General features: G+C 35.6%; 1 long non-coding RNA gene across 1 annotated transcript; it reads left to right on the top strand.

Annotated features, from left to right (window-relative positions):
• Window positions 1-4,818: 4,818 nt before the first annotated feature.
• LOC132117658 (uncharacterized) lies at window positions 4,819-5,785 on the top strand. The gene is made up of 3 exons (XR_009425809.1): window positions 4,819-4,928; window positions 5,112-5,204; window positions 5,334-5,785. It is a non-coding gene; the product is annotated as an uncharacterized LOC132117658 (long non-coding RNA).
• The last annotated feature ends 7,625 nt before the right edge of the window (window positions 5,786-13,410 follow it).

Raw genomic sequence — 13,410 nt, 5'->3', positions numbered from 1 at the left:
ATACTTGGCTGAATGTCCTTTCACTTTCACTTTCACTTTCAAAACAGTTCAACCCAAATATTCAGATGTGTGCAGCACATTTTATGGACAACTGTTTTCTGAACTAGTAGCCTGCAAAGCGTCTGTGCACAAAGGCTGTGTTTCTATAAAGTTGGGCAGTTCAAACTTTGCAAGGACAGTCTGGCGCTTCTGACTCACAGCCTGTAAGTACATATTTTATATTTAAAGAATTTGCCACTGATGATTCAGAAGCTCGTTTTGAGCAACAGAGTAGGCTTGTTTGTTGTGTCTCAGATCACAGATGTAGACATGGTTTTATGTTTACGCAGTGCGATACACAAAGTAATGCTTAAAAAGACAGTATAAGTCATTATAATCAGTAATTATGTCCCCACTGGATGCAACAAATGCCTCATTTATAATGGGTTTTATTGGTTATGTCTCGTCTGATGTCTGGATCGCGAACTAATTTTTCTATTTAACTGGATCTTCTTAGTGAACCAGTTGAACCAGTTCACCAAGTCAAACTGAATCATTTCAGTTAGTCCTAACAGTACATTGAATGAACTGCTAAAAGAGAACAGATGATGGGATGTGCACAAATAGAGCAGCTGGACTGAGTCTTGTGCTGCTGGCCTGGGAGACGTCATCATATTATGTTAAAGGGCGTAACATTTCCGTCACACGCTTGAGGTTTTCAGCCATTCACAAAGCACTGGATAGCTGGCCAATCAGAGCACACCTCGGTTTTTCAGAACGATGAGCTTTGTAAAATTGACACGTCTCAGAAAGGCGGGGCATATACCTTAAATCGCATAAACACATTGCATTACACCAAATACACAAAATAAAGTTATTTTTAGCAGCATCATATGACCCCTTTAAGACAATCGCCAATATTGAAGACTGTGAATTTTATTTATCAATAATCTTTTTTTTCCAAAGAGTTGGTTTTATTGTCTTCAGCGGTCCTTAATAGTGTATGCACAACTTGGAGATGACACAGATCCAAATAAATGCAAAATCACCATATTACACTGTTCTTTGCTTTCCAATAAATGCATTTTCTCTTGACATTATTTTGCTCTCATTAAAGTCATGTGTCCAACACACTCATGTATCCAAAACAAAGACGGCCAAAGCAAATACCAATCTTTCTTAATAAATCCAGCTTTTCCCTACACTTTTGCAAATATTTGGTTATTTTATATATCCATCCGCAGGGGTGAGCTTGTTGGGGCATATAATGTTTTTTTATCCGGTGTTTGGTAGTTTTTGTGTTACCCAGCTGTTGGGTTAGTGGCTTGGTCAATCTGAAACAATACATCCCTCCCCCTCCCTCTGATGAAACAAGCACAGGGCTACTTCAGCCCAGCAAAGTGCAGGCTTTTTGCATTCTTTTCAGGAGAGAGTTGTTGTCAGCACCACCTAATTTGCACACTTTTTCTGTAAAAGATAATTTTGTATACATTCTATTTAATCCATAAAGTCTTTACTGCACTGTAAATAATATTATTTTATGCATCACAACATAAAAGAATGATGTTATTATGATGTTGCGGTTATGGAAATGCCTTGTATAATGTAAACTGATTTTATTTGTTATAATACCCAATTTATTTTGATGTTAAAATATGTTTTTTATCTCAGTAGGAAGGGGGGTGGGATCAGGATCAGGAAAGATCTTCGAGCCGGGATTCAAATTTTGCCTGTGACACTTCCATGATGAGATTGTGAAGTCCTTGGGGAATCCATGGCTTGTGTTTTTTCGGCCCCAACACTGAATTACTGCATGGGTGCTCATTATTCCCACTAAACCCTGTTGTCTTATATCCAAAATAATGGGCAGGGTGTACACAGTGGTGGACGAGGCTGGCGGGGCATTGCACACATTGGACGTGTTGCAAGCCCAGCGACTGTCCCAAGAGGTAGTTTGTATTTTTTAATGGTGCTTTAATAGTAGATGTTCCCTGATTAATAGAAACTGTTTTCAACTAATCAGTTCCAGCATCAAACAAAGTTAAACCCTTTATGCATCCAAAGAAGGTGCACTGATATTGCTTAGAAGGTGCAAAATGCAATATGATGGAATAAATCCCACCTTCTAAATAAATGTCCTCCGCTCACTGCATCGGCTGTTAGAAGCTCCCGTTGTTTGTTTAAATGACCTTTAGTTAAACTTAGAATATAACTGTTCCTTTATGAACAGTGTGTTTTGTTTATTAATTGATTACAGCCATTGATTTGAAAGAAGTAAATGAGCCAACAACTATTAAATATTTTGCTATTGTGAGGAATGAAGAACAATATTAATAATACCCTTATCAAGTATTATGAACTTTTTAAAAAATAGTTTCTGTAACACCGAATGTGAATACACAAGCTAATCACAAACTATCCTTAACTACGACTGGAGTCATGTGGATTCATTCGTAATGAATAACGGCACCCTGAACTGCATGTTGGTAAATGTCTGAGAGTTAATGCATTAATTAAAATTCAATTCAATTCAATTCAAGTTTATTTGTATAGCGCTTTTTACAATACAAATTGTTACAAAGCAACTTTACAGAAAATTATGTTTCTACAATATTTAGTAGTAGCTTATAAGTGGTGACTGTCAGTTTGTGCACGTATGACAGGATTTGTAGAAAAAATAATACAAGACGTAGTCAACCAGACGATGAACATTATTAATATAATTAATTAATAATTATTATAAGATGCAGTCACACTTGTAGCAATATTTGTTAGTTCTGTTGTTGATTCAGGGTTAGCATCATCTGAGGTCCTCTGAGGGTCAGCATCATCTCTTCTCAGGTGTTCTGGATCCAGACTGGAGCTTGTGTAAATCCCGTGTACGGTGTACATTTTAGGACATCCTCAGACCTCAGTCATCAAATGAAAAGGCGTCATGCATCAGACTAAAAGGCTTCAGTCATCGGACAAAACGGCATCGCGCCTCTGACTGAAAAGCTTCAGGTCTCAGGAAAAATGACGTCAGATGTCAGGTCTCATACAATTAACCTTAGGCATCAGATGAAACGGACTCAGGCAAAAAGTCATCAGACGAAACATACTCAGAAAAAAAGTCATCAGACGAAACGGACTCAGTAAAAAGTCATCAGACGAAACGGACTCAGAAAAAAAGTCATCAGACGAAACGGACTCAGAAAAAAGTCATCAGACGAAACGGACTCAGAAAAAAAGTCATCAGACGAAACGGACTCAGAAAAAAGTCATCAGACGAAACGGACTCAGAAAAAAGTCATCAGACGAAACGGACTCAGAAAAAAAGTCATCAGACGAAACGGACTCAGAAAAAAGTCATCAGACGAAACGGACTCAGAAAAAAGTCATCAGACGAAACGGACTCAGAAAAAAGTCATCAGACGAAACGGACTCAGAAAAAAAGTCATCAGACGAAACGGACTCAGAAAAAAGTCATCAGACGAAACGGACTCAAAAAAAAAGTCATCAGACGAAACGGACTCAGAAAAAAGTCATCAGACGAAACGGACTCAGAAAAAAGTCATCAGACGAAACGGACTCAGAAAAAAAGTCATCAGACGAAACGGACTCAGACAAAAAGTCATCAGACGAAACGGACTCAGAATGTAGTTGTAGGTGGAATATAGCGTTGCCCCGCCCCATGTGACGTCACACGCACGCCGTTCACAGGAAGTGGTATATCATGGTTGATTGATGGAAAAAGGAGGTAAGCAGCGTCTGATATTTTATATTTTAACAGTTTTATTCAAATGTTACACTAATTAAGTTATATAGAAAAGAGAACATGCTTTTCGAGAGTCTTGTGTGCACGTTTAGAAAGTTAGTTAGCCATATTGCAACTAGCGAGCTTTTATTTTAGCCTTTACTATAAGTAGTAAAGTTACCCTTACGAAAAATAACCATGGTTTTACTATCAAAAAAACAAAACAAAAAACAAATGGTTATTTAACATATAGTTAAATCATGGTATCCACAGATTAACCATGGTGTTTGTAGTAAAACTGTGGTTATACAAATGGTACGTTAATCATTACACTAAAAAAACATTACTACACTTTTACTATAATAAAACCAGAATGCATTATATATAGAAAAACTCATCTCATAAATAATCATAACAATTATACGTATAAAACTTACTTATTTGTGGATGTAACTTTTATGAGTATGATTATGCATAACACGCAATAAACACCATGCTAAATCCACATGATTTATAATGGTTTATAAGTCTTATATCTTGACATTATTTATTTAAAATATATACAGTATCTTACTATCTTATTGATATTACAATAAATTTGGTTAAAATCAAAAGTATTACATATTACACATTCATGTGATCAGATTTTTTATATGATGGCTGTTTAAGGAAAAATAATATTTTATTTTCATTATTATCGTTGAAGTTATTTATAGTGGTATTTGCCTGCTTTGAGTAAAGTAACAAAACAACAATGCCAAGATATGAGACTTGTATTATATCTAAGGGAAATATTCTGTTATAAGTTAAGTGGATGCATTATATTCATTGCATATTATAAATCATAATCTTAAATGCTATAACCACAAATAAGTAAATTATACTTACATTATAACACATTAAAACTGTTGTTATGATTACTCATGAGATGATATGACATATTACAAAGTTTTTTTTCTAATACATTATGCATTCATTATAATGCCATAAGAATACTCTTATAATTTGTTTTAAATACGGGCTTCATAGGAAGTCTTACCGTTAAGTTTAATCTATAATGTACTTCTTCACAGATGCTATACAATATCCTTGTACAAATGAAAAAAAAAATGTTTACAGCATCTAATGCTTTTATCTTGCAGTGAAACGCATCTAAGAAGATGAATAAAATCAAGTGAGCCACAGAGATGGCATCGTCCAAGAGCACAGGCATGTATTTTTCTTTTCTGCATTGGTAAGAACACTTTTAACTCAAAGAAAGTATATGTAAACATTTAAACATCATAGACTAATAATGAACAAGAGTGCAGATTAAGTAACAAATATATAAATGAAAACCACCCAAGATCAGTAAACGATCTTTAACTATTACTGTATTCGTTTTATATTAAGGGAGTTCATCCAGAGGCAGTGAGTGAACTGTGTGTCCTGAAACCAGAATCAGTTGGGAAGAATGGAATCAAGTCTACCCCATAAAAGGCTTACACAGGTAATTCACAACTCTGTGTGTGTGTGTGTGTGTGTGTGTGTGTGTGTGTGTGTGTGTGTGTGTGTGTGTGTGCGCGCACAGCTATAGCTTAATATCTTCATGACTCATAATTTGTATTCGTTTCTTTAGGTCCCCTTCCAGATGCTGATGTCTTGGCTTCTGGTGCAAAACTAAGTCAGATTAATCCCAAGCCTTTGCTGCCACACACACTTGAGGGCATGTCAAAAGTAGAGTTGTACCTCTTGGCAGTCCACTTTCATACCAATGTCCCCCTATAGCTGCAGGTGTTCCTGATGTTAATTTTCCCCCATTACCTGTGCTTGGTTTTCAGTTTGGCTGTAATTTTAAAATAGTCCAGACGGACGAGTGCATAATCCATCTGAAACATTCCAGTTTGGACTAGTGGAGGTAAAAAGCACCTCTGCTGAAAACATTGCTCAGGTTCCATTTATGACAATTCAAAGAGGACTAGCCAAACTTAAAGAGACCCATAAGTACTACTGGCAGGTACAAGGTCAGACTGCAGTCACTGGTCTACACTGGTGTGACTTTGTGACTGACACAAAATCAGATTTCACAATACAGATGATCTGGAGAGATGATGCCTTCATAGCATCAATGAAAGTACTATTATAACGTTTACCTGGATGTGTATCTTTCAGTGGTATGAATGGACAGATTCTGTTCTTATTATAGTATGAACCTAAGATTTATTTTTACATTCATAGTAAATATATACTTTATGTAGTTGAGTAGTATGTAGCATATTTTGTAGTAGATCTTTTGTAACATATTAGATACATCACAAATTATAACAATAAATACTTGATCTTAGTGCTGCGTTCGACACCATAGATCATGACATACTCATAGATCGATTACAAAACTATACAGGTATTCAAGGGCAGGCTCTAAGATGGTTTAGATCCTACCTGTCCGATCGCTACCATTTTGTTTACTTAAATGGGGTGTCATCTCATTTATCATCAGTAAAATATGGAGTGCCACAAGGATCCGTCCTAGGTCCCCTTCTATTATTTTCAATATACATGTTGCCCCTTGGTAATATTATTAGAAAATACGGAATTAGCTTCCACTGTTATGCTGATGATACTCAGCTATATATTTCAATGAGACCAGATGAAACTTCCCAATTATCTAAGCTAACAGAGTGTGTTAAAAATGTAAAAGATTGGATGACAAATAATTTTCTCCAATTAAATTCGGATAAGACAGAGATATTAATTATTGGACCAAAAAACACCACACAGAATCTTGTAAATTACAATCTGCAACTAGACGGATGTACTGTTACTTCCTCTACAGTCAGAAATCTGGGTGTTATATTGGACAGCAATTTGTCTTTTGAAAATCATATTTCCAATGTTACAAAAACCTCATTCTTCCATCTTAGAAACATTGCCAAGCTACGAAACATGTTATCTGTTTCTGATGCAGAAAAGCTAGTTCATGCTTTCATGACCTCTAGACTGGACTAATGTAATGGACTTCTAGGTGGTTGTCCTGCTTCGTCAATAAACAAGCTACAGGTAGTCCAAAATGCAGCAGCTAGAGTCCTTACCAGGTCAAGAAAATATGATCATATTACCCCAATTTTACAGTCTCTGCACTGGCTACCTATTAAGTTCCATATCAGTTACAAATTATCATTACTTACCTATAAGGCCCTAAATGGTTTAGCTCCTGCGTACCTAACTAGCCTTCTACCACGCTACAACCCATCACGCACCCTAAGGTCACAAAACGCTGGACTTTTGGTAGTTCCTAGGATAGCAAAGTCCACTAAAGGAGGTAGAGCTTTTTTTTTACATTTGGCTCCCAAACTCTGGAATAGCCTTCCTGATAATGTTCGGGGTTCAGACACACTCTCTCTGTTTAAATCTAGATTAAAAATGCATCTCTTTCGCCAAGCATTCGAATAATGTATCTCTTAAATTGTGAGTGTAGTTGCATCTGCATTTTTATTCTTTAGCTTGGGTTAAACTAATTTTACTTTGTTGGATCAGCAGCTATGCTAATGATGTCTCTATTTTGTTTCTATGTTTTGCCACAGGATTTACATCCCGTGGTAACTAGGATTTACACAAGCTCCAGTCTGGATCCAGAACACCTGAGAAGAGATGATGCTGACCCTCAGAGGACCCCAGATGATCCTAACCTTGAATCAACAAACAGAACTAACAATTATTGCTACATGTGTGACTGCATCATATAATTACTATTAATTAATAATATTGATAGTTCATCATCTAGCTGACTACGTCTTGTATTATTATTATTATTATTTTTATTTTTCTAAAATCCTGTCAAACGTGCACAAACTACTAGCTACTACTAAATATTGTAGAAACATAATTTTCTGTAAAGTTGCTTTGTAACGATTTGTATTGTAAAAAGCGCTATACAAATAAACTTGAATTGAATTGAATTGAATAAATATATATTGTACTTGCTATTAATTAGAAATATGTACATACCAAGGTGAATACTTTTTGTATTAAATCTTCTGTAATGTATATGATATGCATATTCTTTTACTAGTTGTGTATATTTTCATTTGATACATTGTATGATATAACAAATAAAAAATTTTCATGAGTTAATATAAAAATACTTTTCATTGTCAACTATTTCATTGTGTCTGTCAAATTATTTTCAGGGACATTTTATTTAAACAATTTCATTATACAAAAGATAAAATTTTACATTACAATAAAAAAAAGTAAACACATTTAATGATGGTAGGTATTAAAGGTATGCACTGCAACTAACTGAAAAGGTAAAAAAAAAAAAAAAAAAAAAAAAAGCTACTATCAAATGTTAACACTGTAACAAGTACTATTGTAATAATCACAGTCATTCTTAAAAATCTAATATACTTATATACATTCACTGCTCAAGAAACATTGGTCCCTGATAATAAACCATAAAACAGCAATTATGCCAGATCTGATTAATTCTTCCTGACAAGGTGAGTGGCACAACAGAATCCCAGATGTGTATTTCCTTGACCCTTCTAATCACCCTTTCCACCAGAAGTCTGAGGCTTGCAGTGGCCTGTGTTTTTTCACAGTCCTGTTTGCTGAACTGCTTGGCACATTTGAAAGATGGAATGATCCATCTAGCACCAACACTGGAGAGCATATCTTCAATCGTGAACCCCTTGTCTGCCATAACCACATCTCCACTGCACCACACAGAGCTACCCCAACCAGACCTTTGAATGTGGTAGTGCACTTATAACTTCAGACTTTCAGTTTCAGTGATGTAGGGCTTTCACAGCAGATTTCTGTACAGTCCAGGATGACATGCAGGTTTGGATTGAACAAACGTTAATTCTCTGGCATGGAGGAGCTTATTTGTTGCCTGGACATCTAAATGGGTACTGGATCCAGGTAATGGTCCTGCTCAGCATGGTCAAGATATGCTTGATTGACTGAAACAAACAAATATATATTTAATTATATGACAGAACCATTGTTTTTACAAAATCATTTAATTCAACAACTAGTGTTAGACTCATACAGGCATGTTATAATTAGACCAAGATTTCAATCTAATAGCTTGAAAGAATTCGCTTTACCCAGACGTAAAGTGGCCATGGTTTTAGTAAAAGTGTAGTAACATGTTTTTTTTAGTGTAATGATTAACGTACCATTTGTATAACTACAGTTTTACTACAAACACCATGGTTAAACTATGGTTAGTGTAGCAAAACCATGGTTAATCTGTGGATACCATGATTTAACTATATCGACCATTTGTTTTTTGTTTTGTTTTGTTTTTTTGATAGTAAAATCATGGTTATTTTTTGTAAGGGTAATTTTACTACTTGTCCAAAATAAAAGCTGGCTATTTGCAATATAGCTAACTAACTTTTTAAAACTGCACACAAGACTCTCGAAAAGCATGTTCTCTTCCCTATATAACTTAATTAGTGTAACATTTGAATAAAACTGTTAAAATATAAAATATCAGACGCTGCTTACCTCCTTTTGCCATCAATCAACCATGATATACCACTTCCTGTGAACGGCGTGCGTGTGACGTCACATGGGGCGGGACAACGCTATATTCCACCTACAACTACATTCTGAGTCCGTTTCGTCTGATGACTTTTTTTCTGAGTCCGTTTCGTCTGATGACTTTTTTTCTGAGTCCGTTTCGTCTGATGACTTTTTTCTGAGTCCGTTTCGTCTGATGACTTTTTTTCTGAGTCCGTTTCGTCTGATGACTTTTTGTCTGAGTCCGTTTCGTCTGATGACTTTTTTCTGAGTCCGTTTCGTCTGATGACTTTTTTTCTGAGTCCGTTTCGTCTGATGACTTTTTTTCTGAGTCCGTATCGTCTGATGACTTTTTGTCTGAGTCCGTTTCGTCTGATGACTTTTTTTCTGAGTCCGTTTCGTCTGATGACTTTTTTTCTGAGTCCGTTTCGTCTGATGACTTTTTTTCTGAGTCCGTTTCGTCTGATGACTTTTTTTCTGAGTCCGTTTCGTCTGATGACTTTTTTTCTGAGTCCGTTTCATCTGATGACTTTTTGCCTGAGTCCGTTTCATCTGATGCCTAAGGTTAATTGTATGAGACCTGACACCTGACGTCATTTTTCCTGAGACCTGAAGCTTTTCAGTCAGAGGCGCGATGCCGTTTTGTCCGATGACTGAAGCCTTTTAGTCTGAGGCATGACGCCTTTTCATTTAATGACTGAGATCTGAGGATGTCCTAAAATGTACACCGTACCCATGGCAGAACATAGAAACAAATAGAGACATCATTAGCATAGCTGCTGTTCCAACAAAGTAAAATTAATTTGTTTAACCCAAGCTAAAGAATAAAAATGCACATTTAATCAGATGCAACTACACTCACGATTTAAGAGATACATTATTCGAATGCTTGGCGAAAGAGATGCGTTTTTCATTCTAGATTTAAACAGATAGAGTGTGTCTGAACCCCGAACATTATCAGGAAGGCTATTCCAGAGTTTGGGAGCCAAATGTGAGAAAGCTCTACCTCCTTTAAACTTCAAACGTAGAAATACTAAATACACTAATAAGTGATCTTAAAAATGTCATCGGTTAACATCCTGTGAATTAATACGTTGTTATTATTATCATTATTATTATTATTATCCTAACACAGGGTTGATCAATTATGCACATGATGACCCAGATAATTTTTAATTTATCTATTTTATCCCTGTAACAGCTAAACAAATAAAGTGCAAAATATAAATATGTATACATTTTCTATTGGGATCAGGATATTTTGGATCAAATGTATCCCAATCCAGCTGAAACAGCATCTTCTGAAGGTTTGATCCAGATTAAAACCAAGACTGGATTAAGTGATCTAATCCAATTTTATCAGCATGCATGCACTCATTTATTTAATGAGTTGCTTTAACAGAAAACTCATGAATAGTCACGAATACTCAATGACACCAAACAGCTCAGGCACAGAGTATTTCAGAACACCACAGACTCCAGAAGCAGGTTTTTATGATGTAACATCATTGCATAACTTATTTTATTAGTCATTATGACGTAACATATGACAAGGGCCCCCAGCAGCAGAACTGCCCATCACTGGTCTAAATCGGCCTGACAACTTTATATATAGCTACTAAAATTACACATGTACCTCAACTGGCTTGTTTTATGCCAACTGTGAAGTTGTTCTGTGTCTAAACCACTAATCTATACAGATCTATATAGAACAGTTCACAAACTAAGTTACTATTATTAACATAAAAACTATAATATAGCCACCAACAAATGTAAACAAGTGACATATACCAATATGTGTCATGGTATGTTCACTTATTAATTTACCACTAAGTGTCAGAGGTTGCCAGAGCCTTCTTGATTTTAAGATATAAAGGTTTTATGACAACCTTAAAGGGGTATTGCATTTATTTACAATATTTTATTTATTTCCAGCATACTACCATTTGTCCATTATGACAATGTTAGAGTCTTTATCTGCCAGTTTATTTATCATATCTTCATCTCTTTGCACATGGGGTCCCACATGAAGACTTTGCACATGGTCATCTAGTAGCTTGTAGTGGAGGAACGTTTTCATAGTTCCTATAATTATCTGCTTTTTGGTGTTTGTACCACAGGAACTTGGAATGGTTTTAGTTATAGGAACATCTTTTTGGAGGACCAAATTAGCTCCTACTTCAGAGTAGGGTCAAATCCAGAAAAATAGGAACTACCTAATGTGTACTTTGATTGGCCAAATGCATGCCATACAAAACACTGCCACCTGCCATTTATAAAAGAGACCATTTATATACAATTACCCCACAGAAATGCAAAAGAGCAATAGATGGGCCAATGCCAAAATCCATTTCACCATCCACTTTCCTTCAGTTGTTAACAATTTAACCACAAATCCTCTCAACAGTCCAGACTATGTACAGTCTTCTTATGTCCAATTTGCTACAAAACTAAAATTCAAGAATTAATAAATTCTCATAAAATTCCACAGAAACAGTGCACCCACTTGAAGACCAGTCAACTACCTGACACAAGTTTGAAATCTGCCTCGGCATGTGCAACAAGGCAGACACTTATTCTACTACTTGTCACAGGCTAAAGCATCAATAGGAACAAACTTGAGCTGTGTGCTTAGCTTAACCTGTTAATTCTGACCTTCTGGTTAAAGTAATCAACTGAATATTCACAGAAACATATGCAGATACAGTCTGCAGTTACACACAGTATTCAACATCAAACAGATCTCTATTTTAAGTTGTTGAATTAAAACAACTACTTGGTCAATATTATTAACTTTCTGATTCATACAACTTCAAACTTCTCCCACTTCATAAAAAGGTTCAAATGGTCCTACAAAAACAAAACATGTTAATACAGTATATGAGGTTTCCAGATAGTTTCCTTCATTGTCTTGATGAATTCCAGTAGCAGTGCTGATTGTAAAGTAAAAGACTATAGATAGAAATAATTTCCGGAATGTGGATATTAACAAGAGCCATTCACTGCATGAGATCTAAGGCAAATCATACCAGCAGGCTAAACATGGCTCATTTTTTATTAAGTTAACACAAAAGATCCAAAAAGGTCCAAAGTAAGCAATATAGTTTGGATCAGGAAAATAATGACTCAGAAAAACTTTGATCAAGAGAACTATTTATCAGAATTAGAAATGATGCATGCATGTAAAAAAAAAAAAAAAAAAAAAAAGGCTGTGGCATTCGTCATGAGGGTTTTACAATCTGGTGTGGATGTGCTGGATCTTCTTGTGGATTTCATGAGGACACACTTTTCTACAGTGGAAGGAAATGGAGTCGCGTCACCCGTTTCAGACTCCAGTCCTTGAGTGCTTCTTCTGGTAATCTTATACTTTATTTATGCATAGCATCAATTATTTAAAACCAGAGCAGTCAATATAAACATCTCAAGATTAAAGTCAATATAATATGAGATTAGTCTTCATGTTCATCATCTCGTCGGAGCGAGTCAAACAGTGTCTGCAGTGGTGTGGGCTGGACAGTAATGCACATGGGTGGAGCATATGATGCAAGCAGGAGTGAACTTGATCTTCTTCCCTTTCCCACCACATATGCGATTTGACTAATTAATCAGAACATCATTTTAAAAACATTCAAAATATAAGAATGTATTTTATTTTTTTATACTTATTTTAATAATATATATTTTTTCCTTTTTGTAGTACAACAGTAATTATTCTCACAAAACATTAAATGGAAATATGATATCAATGTGAATTTGTGTGTGTGTGTGTGTGTGTGTGTGTGTGTGTGTGTGTGTGTGTGTGTGTGTGTGTGTGTGTGTGTGTGTGTGTGTGTGTGCTCTTGTTTTTGTGACATATCAGGACACAACTCTGTATAATGACATGGGTATGACACAGGTATTACAAGGAGAGGGTGACTTATGAGGATATAACCTATGTCCCCATTTTTCAAAACGCTTATAAATCATACAGAATGAGTTTTTTTGAGAAAGTAAAAATGCACAAAGTTTCCTGTGAGGGTTAGGGTTAGGTGTAGGGTTGGTGTAGGGCCATAGAATATACAGTTTGTACAGTATAAAAACCATTACACCTATGGGATGAACACACTTTACACAAAAACAAATGTTGTTTGTTGTTTTTTTCTTTGTTTTTCTTTTAATATCTGTATATTGCTTCTGAACTT

The sequence above is a fragment of the Carassius carassius genome, chromosome 37 (genome assembly GCF_963082965.1).
Source record: "Carassius carassius chromosome 37, fCarCar2.1, whole genome shotgun sequence".
NCBI lineage: Eukaryota > Metazoa > Chordata > Actinopteri > Cypriniformes > Cyprinidae > Carassius > Carassius carassius.
Note: the sequence above shows the minus strand (reverse complement) of the source record. Positions and strands in the feature narration are given on the sequence as shown.